This window comes from Hyperoodon ampullatus, assembly GCF_949752795.1.
Source record: "Hyperoodon ampullatus genome assembly, chromosome: 6".
Taxonomy (NCBI): domain Eukaryota; kingdom Metazoa; phylum Chordata; class Mammalia; order Artiodactyla; family Ziphiidae; genus Hyperoodon; species Hyperoodon ampullatus.
The window spans coordinates 1,877,065-1,894,860 of record NC_136919.1 but is presented as its reverse complement, the minus strand read 5'-3'; positions in this window follow the sequence as shown (position 1 = coordinate 1,894,860).

Below are 17,796 nucleotides of genomic sequence, written 5' to 3'. Positions count from 1 at the left end.
TCTTGAACAGTTGGGAGGAAAAGAGCATTAAAAATAACAATGTTTATCTGTTGGCTACATGTGGAAATAATAGGATGTATAGGGTTAAATAAAGTATATTGAAATCGATTTCACCTGTTTCTTTTCCCTTTTTAAAACTCTGGCTACCCGAAGATTTTAGATTGTCTATGGCTATTGTTGTGTTTCTTTTGGACTGCATTGCCCTAAAGCAGAGTCTCTCTTGAGTGTGGTCCCCAGATGAGCAGCACCTGGGAGCTTGTTAGAAATGCGGGGTCTCCCGTCCCACCCCTATTCCCGCTATCGGGGACTCCAGGGTGCGGCTCAGCGCTCAGGCTGCAGAACTGCAGAGGCACACTCAGACGGGCTCGTGAGCACCCACATGGGAGGAAGCTGACCTGTGCACTCAGTACACTCATTTCTGTGGGGTGACAAATATGAACGCTGCAGTTTGGGCCAGACCTAGACCAGGTGACTGACCTGCACTCTCCCATCTCATTCATTCAAGAACGTTTGCTGAGCAGAGATGGATACGGCACAGTTCCTGTTCTCGGAGGCTGGTGGTCCCAGCATCTCACGCCTTCACCATTTTATACACACCTCATTTCCCCTATGACCATTGCGACCATGTCCAAATTCCTTCTGTCCAGTTTAGCCTCCATGAGCCAGACCCTCTGCTGCTCACCGAAAACACAATCATGATTAAGGCTAGAGACCAGGATATAGCCTGGGAATGGGCGTTCTCACGCAGCAGGTACAAGTGCTGCCTGTGGTGCCGACACGGTCTCAAAAGACGGGAGACCGTGGGGGCAAGCAGGGCCTGGTGGGGTAGCACCAGGGGAGCTTATGGGACACAATGGCATGTGAAGGCTGAGGAGGAGGAGAGGAGAATAATAGGATGGGCAGCCCGCGGAGCACACTGGAACGGAAGGGAACGGTGCTGAGGGGAGGAGACGGGAGGACGGGGCGGGGGGCAAGTGGAGCCGGGTCAGCAGAAGCTCTACGGAAGCATCTGGCCTTGGTCGTGAGGCTGTGGGGAGCTGCAGTGTGGATGGTGGTGACCAAGCGAGGTGGGGGTAGGAGGACAGGAGGGGGCCTGGAGGCAGGAGGAAGTCAGAAAGCTCCCCCATGCTTGCAGAGGAGTGATGCGGCGTGGGGGTGAGGGTCTGAACGGGTCAGGGAAGACAGCGGCAGGAGGCCGCGAGGTGAGCCTTGACGGCGCGGGGGGCAGCTGTAAACAAGAACAGAGTGAAGAACGACAGGAATGCTTCCAGCTTGGGTGACAGGGGGCACGCCGTGCCACCTCCTGGAGGAGGGGGCGCCGCTGAGAAGGGGGTCGAGCGCAGCCCCGCACCTGCTGACCTGAGTGTGCAGGGGGACCTCCAGGTGGAGGTGGCCAGGGGCAGCTGAGTGTGCAGGGCTGGAGTCAAGGGCAGCTGTCAGCTCGAGGGCAGTGGCTGAGACTGTGGTGCCCCCTGCCCTGCCTCCACTTTACACAGAGTAGCCTGTGGAGAAAACTGAGGGATAAGGATACCTTAAAGCTCTGGTTGTGGTCCCATGGAGTCCAAAGGGGGGATTTCCAGGAGAAAATGAAAGCCTGTGGGAGAAGTGGCAATGCCACCCGTGGACTCAGAGAGACTATCTTGGGAGCCAGGTATAGCTCCAACTGCTGGGGCGATGGAGGCTCCTCGACAGTGGGGTGTCCCAGCTCTTGTTGGCGTCAGTGGCCTCTTTTGTTCCAAAGTCATCTTTTTGCGTGTGTGGGATGAAGGCCCGGGGAGCCCACTTCCTTTCACTATGTCAGTAATAAACTGCCTGGATCCAACGGCAGCTCATGGGGCCTTTATCAGCCGAATCGGCCAGGATTTGCGTGCCCAGCACCCTTCATCCATTGAGTCTCCACTGACTTACCAATGCCTGACCTTGCCGCCTGTGCAAACCCAGCCCTTTCCCTAGAACACAGGACCTCCTCCCTCAGGAAGACCGCTCCGGTTGCACCTCCTCTGGGGCACCACTTAGCGTGCTGTGAGTCGCCCACCCCTCTAATGGCTGACCCCGTTTGCAGAGCAGACCCCTGCAGGCTGGACGTCCTTAGTGATGTGTTGACAAAATACTTCTGAGGAGCCTGGATGTAAATAAGTGGCCTCCCACCAGTGGCACCTCCTCCTCAGAGGAGAGGCCAGTCAGTGATGATTCTCCCCTTGGGGGTGCAGCGGCGGGCCTGGGGCAGGGCTCCCCTCCCAGGCTGCACTCCCCAACCCCATCCACTGGGAGCAGTGATGGGTGATGTCCTACGACTCCCTGGACATCCTCGGTGGGTTCCTCCCCTTCTGAGCCTCCGTCTCCTCTAGTACATAAGGATCAGGCTTCCATGTGGACACCGAGAGGGCCCCCTCCAAGGAAGGACCAGCTGCCCAGCTTCGGGGAGTGGTCAGCAGATGCCGGGCCATCAGCCCCTCCTGCACTCTCAGCTTCAGAGAGTGGCCTTGTGAGGTCACGGCCCTCCCGGGTGGCTGGCCTAAGTGGCGTGTAAAGACCCAGACACTTCCCGTGAAGGGGAGGACCCGGCCCAGAGCTGGCCTAACCCTGCAGCCTCCCCGCCCCATCCAACAGGTGCTGGTCTCTAAAGCACATCGTGCACCTGAACTCAGCCTTGCTTCCCAAGACCCCACCTGGCGCACTCACCTGGCTGCCCAGCATGTGTTTATTTAGCGCCTGCTATGTGCCGGGTGCCGCTTTAGGGACTGGGGGTGCAGCAGGAATAAGGCAGAGAGAGAGAGAGCCCACACCTTCACCCCTTCTGGGAGGTTCTCAAGATCACTGTCGCTCTCAGGAACAAGAAAGGCTGGGTGGTCCGAGTGTGTCCGGCTCAGGCCCGGCCAGGAGTCAGCGAGCGCCAAGGGTTTCCCTGCGTGGGGCGGAGCCAGCCGTGGCTGCCAGGCCCGGTTTGAGCTGGCAGGGCCCAGCCCGCTGTCCCAGCCCGGCCCTGGGTCCCGCCCCAGCACTGACAGTCCCCGGGCGTGGCCCGAGCTGCCCTGGCTGGTGGCAGCCAAGCGGATGACCGTCCCTCCCTGGTCTTCCTACCCCTGCCAACTCCTGCCTGGACTCAGCCCCTGGACCCCGAGCAGGCGTGCCTGGGCCACGAAGCCTGGGGAGGGTCTCCCAGCAAAGAAGGCTCCAAGTCTGGCCGAGAGGGGCGTCCACCCTGGCATTCTGCTCACCCCAGGGCCGCCCACCCCTGTGAGGCCCAAACCTGCAGCCTGGGCTGCCCGGCGGTACCTCGAGGCGGCCACTAGAGGGCGGGGTGAGCCGCGGTCCCGCGAGCAGGCGGACGGCCGGTTCCTGGGGGTCCCCCTCAAGGCCCCTGCAGAGAGCCTGTGGCGGGGGAGTGACTTCTGAGGACACAGCCGCTCGGTCACCATCCTCTCCCCCAGCCCTGGGAGGGGCCGTAAGGGAGAACTAAAAGCTCTCCAGGCAGCAAAAGGGAGGAAGCAGGGGTGGGGGGAGGAAACGGAGGTGCTCCTACAAGAAGAAACAGCTCCCACTGCCCCTGTGGGTGCACGGGGAACCCGGTTTGAAAAGCACAGCTCTGGCCCAGCCCCCTGCAGCGGGAGACCCCAGGCCCAGAGAGAGGAGGGGCCCTGCAGTGACCAGCTGCAAAGGCCACCTCCAGCACCTCCCAACCGGATGCAGGTGGGCCAGAGGGCTGCCTTCACAAGTCGGGGGCAGGGCAGTCTCAAACAACAACCGGAATTCAGGACTTTACCGGCTCCCAGCTCCGGAAGCCACAGGTGTGAGCTCCATGTGCCAGCAGGGCTGGTTCCCTCCAAGGCCGTTGGGGAGGATGTTCCAGGCCTCTCTCCAGCTTCTGGCATCGCCAGAAGTCCTCGTGCTTCCTTGGCCGGGAGACACCTCCTTCCAGCTGCTGCCCCTGCCTGCACGGGGCCCCTGTTCCAAGTCTCCCTCTTGTCTTTGTGTCTCTGTGTCTCTCCTCTTCTCAGAGGACACGAGTCCTAAACCCAGGACTGAGGATCCACCCTAAATCCAGGATGATCCTTGACTGGTTACGTCTGCAAAGGCCTGATTTCCAGATAAAGTCATTCTGAGCTTCCAGGTGGATGTGAGTTTTGGGGGGGACTCAACCCCCCACTGAGAAGTCGTGGGCATTTACTAGTGGGGGGCACGTCCCTAGCCTTGAGCTGCCCACCGACCTTCACCAGCTTTGGCTCCACCTGGAGGTCAGTCCTGCCTGGCTGCACCCGCCCTCGAGGAGCGGAGGCCTCAGCCTCCTGGGAAATGTGAGTGGTCCCAAGGTTAATTAATTAGTGCATTAAAAATGCGCCTGTTAAGGGTCCCCGCAAACAGGAGAGTATTCATCACCCATTTCCTGAGAGTGACAAGTGCGTTTCCCTAAATTCCTCGGCTGCTGACTTAACCAAATGATCATCCCCCGGCTGCTGCCGTTTCCCATGAAGTCACAGCTCATGAATATTCTGGCGTAGCAATTTGCTTTTTGAAAGGACAGACTTATTATTTCATCTTTAAGTTTACTGTCATGAATAGTAATTTTCCGGGCCCTAAAATAATGAAATGGTGGTGACAGTTCTGGTTAGCCAGACAGTTCCCGGGGGCTGGTCCCTGCCCCGTAGGGGTAGCGAGGGGGGTGTCAGGCCTTCCTGCCAGTGGCTCCAGACGTGCAGTCAGCCCAGGGGACCGTCGCTGAATTATGTTAATGGGCTGCACCCTCCGCTCCTCTGCTTGGCACTCCACAGTTTCTAAGCAGGCCCACCCTTCTGCTCCGTGTCTCTGCGGCCACTCCGTGTGCTGGGCCGCAGGTGCGTCACCGTCTGTGAGCCAGGTAAGAGGGTGGGAAGCTTAGCTGTGGGGTCGGAGTCAGACACGTGCCAGTTCAAATCCTGATGCTGTGCGGCCTTAGGCGAGTTACTTCACCTCTCTGGGCCTCAATTTCCTCATCTGTGAAATGGGAGTCTTGAGCTGGGATTTGGCCCCAGGCTAATGCCAGAGCCTGTATTCTCCTGCCCCTCTCTACCTCCTCAGGTCTGGAGAGGCGGTGACCAGGGAGGGCTGGCCTGAAGTCTGGATCTTCTGTCTGCACATAGCAGAGACAGTGACACCCCAGAGATGAACGGGGGGCAGTGCCGCCCAGCAGCTTCCCCGGGAGCATCCTCTCAGTGCGATTTCTGTCACTTGATGCAATTATAGGCCATTCCAAGCACCCAATAAACCGTAGCAATTCACCAAGCACATGTTTAAGTGGAAGATCAGATGTCCTGACTCCCTTCCCTAATTTTTCTGTAGAAGGAGCACCTCTTCAGAGATGGGGTGACAGCCGGCGGGTAGGGCCCTCTTCAGAGCCGGCACCTCTCCATCGCCAGCCTCCCTGCCCCCGGCCTGTCACCAGATGGACGCCCAGAGACCCCCACCACAGCCGACCCTGCCGATTGAGGGGTGCCTCCTCCAGGCTGGCCACCAAGGAAGCCCAGCCCTGCACCCCAGGCCCATCTCCTCACCACCCTGGGCTTTCTCACCCTCTGCCCCGCAGAGCCCCCTCCCCAGCTTCTCCGGCTCCCAAGACTCAACTCCAGCATCCTGGCTGGCCCCCCACCAGGCTGGGGTCCGGGCCCTGTGGGTGTCCCCCCAGCTCATGTCCTCTGGGATCAGAGCTCAGGTCTCCTGTGTCCCCACATGTACGTCTGCCCCTGTCCCCTGAGGACAGGTCATCTTGCTTCCTGGACCCCAGCCCCTAAATCAGTACTCCTGTGAGAGCAGGTGGTCGCCAAGTTTCTGTTTGTTTTGAATGAAAGAAAGAAAGAAAGAAAGAAAGATGAATGAATGAACTCATATCGGAGGGTTCACCCTGACAGAGGTAAATACTGTGGTTTACAAAGTGTGGTCCACTAATAGGACGCCTGCCTCATGGAGAATTGTGGCGCAATCGCTGTCCAGAACAGTGATACAGACAACGGGTAAAGAAGTGGGATTTGACCTGCAGGGACCCATGGTGCCTTCTGCCGGCCACCAAAGTGCTGCCACGCAGGCCCGGGGGTGGGGCTAACACATAAGGTCAACCCCCTGTGGGTTGGACGCTTCTAAGGGGCTCAGACGGTGGTCCTCTCACCCTCCCTGTACGAAGCACAGCCCGCTGTGGGCAAGCGCAAGCCGATGGGTGGACAGCCGTGCACACATACGGCATCAATGACGCCCCCGTGAAAACCACTGAATCAGGACCGGAGGAGTTTTACTGTAACCGGACGTCTTTAACTGTCCCTGGGAATCTTGTCACAGAGGATCTGAGTGGCTGAGTCCGCCACACGCCCCGCCCCCGAGGCTCAGTTTCCGGAAGGCTGTGTGCTCTTTGCTGAAACGGCATTTGTGAGACTTGCAGCTGATTTTTCACACGGACACCATCAGCCCTGTAGGGGAGGGGCTGTCCTTCAGGGGGCAGAGCTGGCTCACACGTGTGGTCGACAGCATACCCCTCGTCCCCTTGTGACCAGAGCAGTGAGCTCCCAGGGGGCCTGGGGGCCACACCATCCCTGGCGAGAATGTTGGTGTAAGGAGGTCTCAGGCCAGGCGCACACGAGAAAAGAGACCAGACCTCCCCTCCCTCCTGTCCTGCCCTTGTCACGGGCGGACCCCCTGGTTCCAAGAAGCCCCAGTGGCCGAGGGTGGAGTCAGGAGGGGCAGAGGGGGACCGGAGGCTTCCCAGGGTCGCTGGGGTTGGCGCTGAGCGATGAAGCCCGGCCCCCCGAGGGCTCCTGCAGCACCCCTTTCCCCACGAGGAGTTGGAGCCCCCCTCCCGAGCGCAGCCTCAGGAAGAGACACCTCCCCACCCCTTCCCAGGGGAGCCCGGAGGAGCCAGAGGCGTCTCATCAAGCATCTGCCCATCTGCCTATTTCCACGAGAGCAAGGAGCAGGCTGCCTTCAGAAAGGGCCCAGCACCTTCTGCTCCTGGACCCCGTCCAGACGGTCCCTCCTGGCAGTCCAGGTGCGGGGTCTCTCTCCGAGGTGCTGAAACACCCCCGTGGCCCCGGCCGCCCTCCTGGCCGCCGGTGTCCCTTTGACCACAGGCTGCCTGTCTCACCGTCACTCCTTGGACACACGCAGCCGCTTCAGCCACACTCTCCACCATCTTTATCTTCTTTTCATTTATGTTTTAAATTGTGGTAAAATACACATAACATAGAATGCACCGTTGTAACCGTTTCTAGGCGCACAGTTCAGTGGCAGCGGGTTCATCCACCGCATCCGCCTCCAGGACCTTCTCGTCTCCCCAGACACTGTGACCCCATTAAACGCCCACCCTCCCTCCCCTCACCTGGCCCCTGGGCCCATCATCTACTTTCCGTCTCTGTGGGTCTGACTCCTTTAGGGCCCTCACATGAGTGGAATCACACAGTATTTGTCCTTCTGTGTTGGGCTCATTTCACTGAGCATAACGCCCTCAAGGCTCGTCCATGTTGCAGCCTGTGTCAGGGTTTCCTTCTTTTCAAGGTTGAATAATTTCCTTTGTATGAAAGGACCACGTTTGGCTTATCTATTCCTCCTTCAGTGGACACTTGGGTTGTTTCCACTTTCGGCTATTGTGAATAACGCTGCTCTGGACATCAGTGTACAAATATCTCTCCAAGCCCTGCTTTCAAGTCTCTTGGGTACCTACCCAGAGGTGGGATTGCTGGGTCATATGGTAACTCTTTGTGCAATTTTTTTTTTTTTTTTTTTGCGGTACGCAGTCCTCTCACTGTCGTGGGCTCTCCCGGAGCACAGGCTCCGGACGCGCAGGCTCAGCGGCCATGGCTCACAGGCCCAGCCACTCCGCGGCATGTGGGATCTTCCCAGACCAGGGCACGAACCCGTGTCCCCTGCGTCGGCAGGCGGACTCTCAACCACTGCGCCACCAGGGAAGCCCTCTTTGTGCAATTTTTTGAGGACCTTCCATACTGTTTGCCACAGCGGCTGCACCATTTTCCATTCCCAACAGCAGCGAGCGAGGTTGCCGGCTTCTCCACGTCTTCACCAGCCTTGCTGTTTTCTGTCTGTTTGACAGAAGCCATCCCAGCGGGCACATCCTCATCTTCTCCCCCACCTGGTGTCTTTTGTTTTGCTTCGTCTTGTGTTTTTGCAACAGGAACTGTTCAGAGGCGGGCAGGAAGACGGCTGAGAGCACAGTTTTGGAGCCAGAAAGATCTGGACCCAAGTCCTCACCGTGATGCTCACCAGCTACGGGATCTGAGAAGGCGGTCAGGGTGAAACGAGACACTGCCTGTAAGGAGCCCAGCAAAGTGCACGTGTGAGAGCGTGCTGGCTTCTCTACTGTCAGCATCGCTGAAGGCAGGAGGGCGCGTCCTGGGAGGACGCTAGTGCTGGGCGGCTCACACAGGTGGCTGGGAGCCGGGAAGGCGTGGGGTGGCCAGGCCACCAGAGGCCGGCAGTGCTCAAGGCTCTACCAGCCACCCGTGTCCTCTGAAGACAGACACGGGGGCCCAGGGGCTGGTCCCTGCATGTGAGCCGGGATCATGGGGGTGGCTGGTGGGAGGCCCGGGAGCCAGAGAGCACGTGGACGTGGCTACATGGAGGGGGCCGTGGCCGCTGCCCCGGGAGCACCTCATTTCCCTCTCCCGGCATCCACTCCACACTAGGCGATGATCTAACACTTCCCAGTCCTGAGATAATAGCCTCCGAAGACGCACAAAAGAGCTGATGTTTGGGCGCCCCTGATGCAGGAAGCATCCGGCACCGTTTCTGGGAACACGAGACATTTAAGCGACTTCCTTGCTGAATATTTCATGATCTATATTAATGGCTTTCTGGTGTTTTTCATAACAAAACTGTCCACAGGTTGATGGGTTAAAATGCGGTTATTCCGGTCACTGTCTCTCTGGACGCCCTTCTGAGTGCCAGCCCACTCAGCCCTCCGTCTGCCTGGCTCTTCTCCCTGAAGGCCCGAAAACGCCATGTGTCCTAAACAAGGTTGCCCTCCACCGAGATGGACACCACCCGCTCGTTCACGGTCCTGCACGCCACAGGGCCTCCGACACGCAGGTGGAGGCGTGCGTGACGGCTCCGGGCCACGGGGAGGATGGCGGGTGGGGAGGCTGCCCTGTCCCCCACCTGCGCAGTGTCCTGGGGTCTGGGGCTGGAGGGACCTGCACAGGCCCTGGTCCAGGCGTCCAGCCTTTGAGGCCACGACTCGCCCAAGGTCACATCTTACCCGAGAGCTGCCTGGCACTCCCCAGGAATACATTTTTTTAAATGAACTGAAGTCCATCCTTTATCAGGTTTCCTTAGTTTTCCCCTAAGTCCCTTTCCCGTCCCAGGACCCACATGGCTGTTGGTCCTCATGTCTCCTGGAGCTCCTCTGGGCTGTGACAGTTTCTCAGACTTCACTGGCTTTTGATGACCTTGACTGGAGGAGGACTGGGCGGGGATCTCGTAGATTGTGTCTCTGTTAGGCTTTGTCTGATGTTTTGACTGGACTGGGGTGGTGGTCACTGGGGAGACCTAGGAGGTGAGGTGCCCTTCTCACGCCATGGAGCCAGGGGTGCGGGCCCTCACCATGCCCTGTCACTGCCGATGGTGGCCCTGTCACTGCCGATGGTGGCCCTGTCACTGCCGGTGGTGACCCTGGTCACTGGCTGAGCTGCAGTCAGGTTTCTCCCCATACATCGCTCCTTCCCTCCCTCTGCATGTTTTATCCTCTGGAAGGGAGTCTGCGCACAGCCCACTCCAGGGGGGGATATCCTGCCCCCCAGCGTGTCTGCATGTATTATCTGGGGCTCTGCACGGGGGGCTGCCCCTGCTCTCCCGTGTCTGTGTCTGTTCAGCCATTTCTCTACGGCCGTGTGTTCATGCGGACGCTTGTTTTGCACTTTGGAGTTCACCCTGCAGTACTGTTTGCTTTACTGGCCCAGCTTCGGCCCCGGGGGGTGGGGGGTGGCTTTCAGGGCTCCTGTGTCCTTTCACATACTCCACCAACGTGGGTCCTTTTCTCTCCCCCGGGAATTTTTTAAATATATATTTAAAGATTTAAAAATTGTGGTAAAATACACATAACGAGATTGACCATTTTAACCATTTTTAAGGGTCCAGTTCTCTTGCATCAGCACATTCACATGTTGTGCAACCATCCCCACATCCGTCTCCAGAACTTTCTCATCTTCCAAAACGGACACTCTGTCCCCACTAGACGCTCACTCCCCATCCCCGCCCCCAGCTCCGGCCCCGCCCCCAGCCCCAGCCCCGCCATCTACTTTCTGTCTCTGTGGATGTGACTCCTCTAGGGCTTCCTCTGAGTGGATCCTACAGGATCTGGCCTGCTGTGTTGGGCTCATTTCACTCAGCACAACATCCTCCAGGTCCATCCATGCTCTACGGTGTCAGGATTCTCTCCCTTTTAACGCGGAATTGTTTGCCTGCACCCTCACTGACCACCACAGGATCTGTCACTTCCCAGGATCTGTCACTTCCCAGGAAGGCACCCTACCCTTGGGGGAGGTGGGCAAGCCCGAGATGCAGGCGGAGGGGGCTGTCCCGGACCCTCTGATCCCCCAGGAGAGCCTTGGCTGACCTGCTTCCACACACAGCTGTCGTCAGCTCAGCAGAGGTGTCGCTGAGGGGGGCTGGGCCTAGGGATGGGGGCCACCGAGGAGACTCCTGCACCCTCATCCAGGGGGGTCGGGGCGGGTGGTGGCGGGCAAAGCCACCTGGCCAGGCCCCAGCTCTCAGGCTCTGGGGGCCCCATACCCCCCAGGAGCAGCCCCTAGCCCCCATGGTGCCTTAGAGTGTCTGGAAAGTTTCCAAACTCCTATTGTAACATCCCACAAACCCGAGCTGTTGAGAGCCCTTTGAGAGGCACCCTGCAGACACACCGCCAGCAGGCATGATGTGAACGAAACAAAATTAATTTCTTTCCGGGAATGAACGGCCTCTTCCAGAGGGGTCTCCCCACAGGGGCTCGCCTGCCCGAGAGGTGCCCTGGGTCGCCCCCCGCCTCCACGGCTGAGACCTCAGAGACCCCAGCCTGGCTCTGCGGCGTCATCGCCATGCACCCCTTGGGAGAAACTCAGGCTTGAAGGTCTGGCCCGAGGACACGCTGAGGGTGACCAAGGAGAGCCAGCATTGTGCCTCTGCCACCTCGGCTGACACACAGGCGGCCTCAGGCCAAGCTGGGCGTCCCCAGGGGCTCTCGGTCACCAGGTAAGGGATGTGAGCACGGTCCTGGTGCTGGCTCTCCCCTCTCCCCACCCCCCGGGGCCAATGCACACTCAGGGTGGCCCTCCAGGGGTCTGCCCTCCACAGAGGGCTCCCCTCCGACAGAGGCGCCTGGACCGGAGGCTGCAGGGGCCACGCCCCGCCAGCTGATGCTTCTCTCCGCCCAGACTTTTGTCTTCCCACCTTTTAACTAGAGATGAATGAGCCTGGCCCCGCCTCCCCGACAGGCTGTAGGGGGTGCGGATCCCAGGAGAAGGATGTGGGTGCGCCTTGTAAAGGGCAGAATGTCTCATAACGTAAAATCAAAACTGAGCGGAGGCCCAGGCCGCCAGCCCTTGTCCCGCACCAGAGCCTTTGGGGTGAGCCGGCACTCAGGCCGGGTGGGGCTTGAAGTGAGGCCGTCCCTGCATGCGGGGGGCCCTCTGTGATGTGGGGTGCGAGAGTGGAGCAAGTCTGTTCAAGACCAGGGCGCCCCCCTGCCACGTCCGTCCGGGTGGGCAGTGAGCTGGAAACTGGGGGCGGGGCGGGCACAGTGCCGTGACCTTGTGACCTCGGTGCCACACATGCAGCTGCACCCGCAAAACCCTGCCACTCACGCGGCCCCACTCCTGCCTCGGGGGGCCAGGCCGCTAAGAGGAAGGGAAACTGCAGCACAGAGAGGGGGCTCTTTAAGGTTAACTGGCTAACCTCCCACCCCTACCTGTCCCCTGTTCTTCCAGAAACACCAGAACTTTCAGGGAGGGGCGGGTTTCCGAGAGGCCCCACCTCAGTCAGATGACGCTGCCATGAGGGGCGCCCCTGCCCCTCGGAACAGTCACGGACGAGCCCACAGCCAACCCCATTCTCCCTCCCCTCCCCCGCCGGGCATCACTGGACTCCAGCCACTGTGGACCACACGCGCTGCATTTAGAAGGGTCCCCTCCGAGAAGGCACTGGGAACACGGCGTTCCCTTGGTGGCCGGCCAGGCAGCCCGCCTGCCCTCCCTCTCCCCACCCCCCGGGAGGGCACTTGCAGCAGCAGCTGCCGAGTTCTCGGGCACTGCCCGCCTCCAGACACGCACTGTCCACAGCACAGGCCCCGCGGACGCCCAGCCGGCCTGTAAGCCAAGGAGGTGATGGAGGTGGGTCCCACCTGTCCTGGACAGTGGGGTGCCAGGAGCCCACCGACCCGCCTGGGCTGCACTGGGCAGTGGTTCCAGGCCACCCCTCCTTCCTCTGGGTCTGGCTGGCTCGGGTCTCAGGGCTGACCCAGGTTTGGTGCTGGCTCTGCCCCCTTCTGCACGTCTCAGGTTCTCGCAGGGACACTGGTCATTTTGAATGTCCAGTGCTGGGCACCCGCATGTAACCATCCCCAGGCCGTGCTTGGTAAGCGCTGCGGGGTTGTTCCGCCCGCATGGGGCCCCTCAGGCAGCTGCGGGCCCAGCACAACCCGCGTGCTGAGGCCTCTTCCACCTGCCCCTCCCAGGGCTCCTCTCCATCTTGCTCCTAACCACCCGGTCCTTGCATCCCCGCAGGCTTGTTCCTTCCCCGGCCCTGGCTCATGCTGGGCACAGGGCCTTCTCCACAGCACCTCCTCCATGAAGCCTCCCCAGATTGCTCCTCCAGCATCACCTGGCCGAGGTGGACCTGGCGTGTCCTTCCAGGGCTTAGGGGACAGGGCTCCCTCGCAGAGGCTCACCCTACCTGTGCTCACCATGACCCGCAGCAGCACTGCCAGGACAGAAGGTGGGTGTGGAGGTTGTGGTGTGGGCTTGTCTGAGGTCACCAGACCCTGGCTGGCAGAACTGGGACCTGACCCAAGCCTTACTCAGGCCCTGAATGTGGGGTCAGTCGGCCTGACCTCTGTAGGGAGGATTCAGGGGCCGGAGACTGGAGAGCCCCCGGCTGCAGCCAGCCAGGGGACCCGCAGGCGAGGGCCGCCAGGCCTCCTCATACTTGGGGTGGGCTGGGAGGCGAGGGTGCGGTGGCTGGACAGGAAGGGCCCAGGCATTGGGGAGAACGGCTGCGACTCCGTCGTGGCCCGCGAGCAGCAGGCAGCATCGCGGTCTCAGCACGAGTCCACTTGGCCTTCCCGCCCCGGCCGTTGAGCAGCCTCATGACGTCCCCAGAGCCATTTGAACCCCCTTCCAGCCTGGGAGACTCTTGGAGTCCCCTCAGGCTCTGGCCCAGCCACCACCCCTCACAGATGCCACCCTGAGCTGGGACAGACCAAGACCAGACACCCCTCAGGACCCCTAGGAAGGGTCCCTACCATTGTGCTCTTGTCAAAGCCTGAGCAGCCAGAAGCACAGCTGACCATCCCCCGGGGAGCGAGCAAGTCTTGGGGGGTGGACGGAGGACATGCGAGGTGGGGGCCGAGGGACCACCACCTCCTACAGCTTCCCAGCAAGGTGACCCTCCCGGCTCCGGCTGGGTCCACAGCAGAGGCTGGGAAAAAAACTTTCCAGCAAGAAATTGCCTGCATTGGTGACCCCAGCCAGTCCACTCTCACCCATGTCCCTCACCACGGTGGGAGGACAGGCAAGCTCAGCCCGGGCCAACCAGGAAGGGGGATCGGGCCGGAGCTGGCCCTCCGCTCCTGAGGGGCCCCACCCTGGCTGTCCCCAGCCCTGGGACCGGGGTCTCCCGCTGCAGCTGACCCTTGGCCTGTCTTCCACCTCACGCCCAGGTGGCCTCCGTGGTCTCTTGGGCCCCAAACACTTGCTGGGAGCTGCCCGGGCCGACGCCTCTCCCGGAGCCCATGAGACCCCCCCAGCTTCCTGTCAGCCCTCAGCATGGGCTGAAAGGGCCCTCCTGCCCCAGCTGACGCCTGCAAGTGACACCAGAGTAGTAATTCCCGATTAAACAGGCACAAAACTGAGGACTGCGGAGCGATTACCCAAACTGACTGGATATTGAAGAACAAATATCCTGTTAGCGCCACTTCTGCCGGGCACACATGGCCATAAACGGGGACAGAGGGGCGCTGGGCCATGAATATGGAAACCTGCTTCCTTGGGGTTGCAGGCTCTTAAACGAGGCTGCGTCTCAGAGAGCCAGCGGAGGGGAGATGACTGCTCCATGCCTGATTTATCGGCAGGAATGCTTTGCAGTCCTTCAGATTAATAAAAATATTTAATAAAGAATCAAGATGGTTTATCTGTAATGCAAAGAGAATCACATTGCCTATATTTTTATTACTGAAAACTTGGAAGCAGGAAGAAATGATGATACAACCTACTGTATAAATGACAAAAATACCCATTCTGGTTATGGGCTTCGCTCCACAGTCTCCCTCTGCCCTATAAACATAATCTATTCGCTTGCCTCTTTCGGCTGATTCTAGAGTCTGCTCCGCGTTGTAGAGTTTAATATCAGCCCTGCTCTCAACAGCACAGAGAAGTGATTAAATAAGAAATAAATTTGGCTGTCATTGCATTTAAAATCAAATCAAGGATCATTTGTTACCCCAAATGAACCAGTTCTCCTTCTCTGCCCATAAGTAGGCTGCCGTTTGCCGAACCATTTAGAAAAGTATATATAGTCAACTCGGCGCATAATGGCTTGTACTATAATACGATCTTTATGGGGCTGCCTCGCTGAGCTGCTGGGAGAACCCATAAACAGCACACGGCTTTTTAAATTTAAAGTTATAGGCACGAGACTTTGCAGGCTCACCTCAGATGCATCTGAGTCTTGTTGGGAGAAGCCCATGGCAAACCCTGGGGGCCCCCGGGAGCCCCCCTCCACCCGTACCACCTGCCCTGGGAGGGAGGAGGGGCCGAAGCATGTCCTGGGTGTGCACAGCCTCACCGGAAGCCACCCTAGTGGGGAGGAGGGGCCTGGGTGCTGCTTCGGGAAGCAGGGCCTGGACGGGGGAGCTTGCCTCAGGGCTCCAGGCGGGAAGTGCCAGAGATGTGAGGCGAAGGGCCGGCCCACACCCGAGAGACTTTCTCAGGCTGAGTTAGGTCTCTGGCTTGGGCGCCCACCCGTGGATGAGGAGCAGAGGGGGCTGCAGGACACAGATGGAGGGACCGAGGAGCTGGAACTTGGGCCTGCCCCATGGTGACCTGTCCATGGTGCTCAGCGGGCCCTCCTGCGCAGGCAGGGCACCAGGAGGCGGCTTTTAGAAGGGCCTCCAACAAAAACAGTTTCCCAGGGTCTAGTATTTTAAGGGGCCACGTTTCAGGAAATGCACTAACCCCTAATGCTGGCCCCTCCAACCCGACGATGCCAGATTAAGAACTGCGTGAGGGTGATTGCAGTGCTCACCTCGGGTGGTGGGCATCCCTCCCACCTAGGCCCAGAGAACTTGTCCAAAGGCCAAGAAACCCGGCCAGGAGCAGGCCTGTCCCCCAGCCCAGACCACGAGCCCCGGGCTGCCCTCTTGGTTAAACTGTGCCTGATCCTCACGTCAAGGCCGTCTCCTGCTCAGGCGTCAGGGTTTGAGACACCATCACCCGTGCGGCCATGAGACGCTCACTCACACCCCTTTTCCCGCCACCCCGGCCCCCTCCAGGCACAGAGCCTGCGGAGGGAGCACCGGGTGTACCTCTAGGAGCGGGGGCGAGGCTAGGGAAAGTCCCGTGCGGCCCTCACCTTGGCCCCCGGGGCCCCCTGAGCTGTAGTTGGAGTAGCGTCCCTGCCCCGGCTGATGCCAGCAGCAGGTAAAGGTGGGAGAGGACCCCCAGTTGGGGGGGACTGAGGCCCAGAGACAGGCGGGGGTGCTGGCCCTGCCCCGTGACCTTGAGCCTAGCACAGCACCAGCACCGGGAAGGCGGGACGATGGGAGGAGGCATTCCAAGTGCTCCCCGCTCCCTCCCGCGCCAGGACGTTAGCTATGCAGGTCCTGGGGCCAGGGCACTGCGGCTCCGGCTCCCGTCAACAGGTCAGCGACAGGGCCTTGGCAGGGGCCCACCAGCCCGCCTCTGACCTCCGACCTGACTTCTGACCCCTCCCCAGACTGAGCCCTGCATCCCACTGGACCCTCTCCTGTGTCTATCGAGCTGCCGGACACGCAGTGACAGGAAGGCCTGGGCAGCCCACCCAACCCCGTCCTCTGCCTCCTGGGGCTCGGGGACCCGCAGGCCAGGCCAGGCGCCAGGTGGAGTCTGGTGCTGGGCCGTGTGGAGAGTGTCCGCGGCTGTTTGCCAAGTGCAGGGAGGTTAATGCCTCCACCTCGTTAATGGCTCGCTGCGCTGTAATGTTCAGCATAAACTTAAGAATTAATTGCCTCACCTTCCGAGGCACCTTTAACTGCTCCTGAAAGGAAGCACGGCTGATAACCGTCACTTTAACGTCAGCTCTTGTTAGAAGAGACGTTGGACCGAATTCCTTCCGCTGGCTCATTATTCCACATTTTCCCCTCCCTCGCAAAAATCTCTGTACGCCCGTTTTGGCCTCATTTTTTAAATGCTCAAAGGAAAACAGCCAAGCCCTGGGCCTGGGGCTGGATCTGTGGGTGTGGGACGGGCCGTGGGCTCAGACCCCTGCCGGCCTCGCCCGGACGAGAGCATCGGGGGCAGACGGACTAAGGTCAGCCCCCAGGGATCCTCCTCCTTTCCAGGGCCCCTTGGAGTCCGTGAGGACGTTGAGGCGTGACCCCTAGGTCATGGGACGAGCAGCCGCATCCTCCGGCTTTGGCGCCCAGGCAGGGTCCGCCTGTCTCCCCCAGGACCTGAGCGCCTCGTCCAGCTCCTCTGGGCCTCACTGTCCTCCACCGACACTTGCAAAAAACTAACGGTCACATCCTCTCCTGGTTGGGAGCAGGGGGCTCTGCAATCGTCCTGTGCGGGACACACAGGAGGCGTGGGCCTCAGTGGGCCCTGCGGGGTGGCTCCCCAGTGACCTGGCTCACAAACCAGGGGCCCCAGGAGGTGGGCGCCCAGACACACTCAGGGAGGGACTGCAGGACCAGGCGAGGTGGCTCTGGCCCCGAGTGCCCGGCCACTGGCTGGAAGTGCTACAAGGTCCACTGTGCGGGGGCAGGGCACATCGCTGGCTCCTCCCACCTTTGGGCAGAACCCCCTCTGTCCCTCCCACCCAGGAGACGGGATAGGGTGGAGATCGTCACCCCATTTCTGATGGTGGAGAAACTGATGCCCAAGTGGGGCTCCTGATGGAAGAGCCAAGACTAACAGGCCCAAGACCCCCGTCTTCACCCCACCTGCAGCACCTCCCCCAGCCCCAAAAGCCACCCTTCTGCCTTCTTTTTTTTTTTTAATTTTTAAAATTATTTTTTGCACCGCGCGGCCTGTAGGATCTTAGCTCCCTGACCAGGGATTGAACCCGTGCCCCCTGCAGTGGAAGCGCGCAGTCCTAACCACTAGACCGCCAGGGAAGTCCCTGCCTTTCTGTCTTAATATGACCTGTTCCCACACATGGGCACAGTCAGGGGCACACCTGGAGCCACCCACACTCTCTCGCTGAACCCTGAACCCCTGCAGTTCCCCACCCCCTGCCCCTCGCTCTGCCTGTCAGCCCCCAAATGTCACCTCGGAGCCAAGGCCGAGGGTCCCCTGGCCAGAGAGGTGGGCACCGGCCCCTCCTCTGGGCTCCTGGCTGCAGCTGGGGGTGGGGGTACCGGCT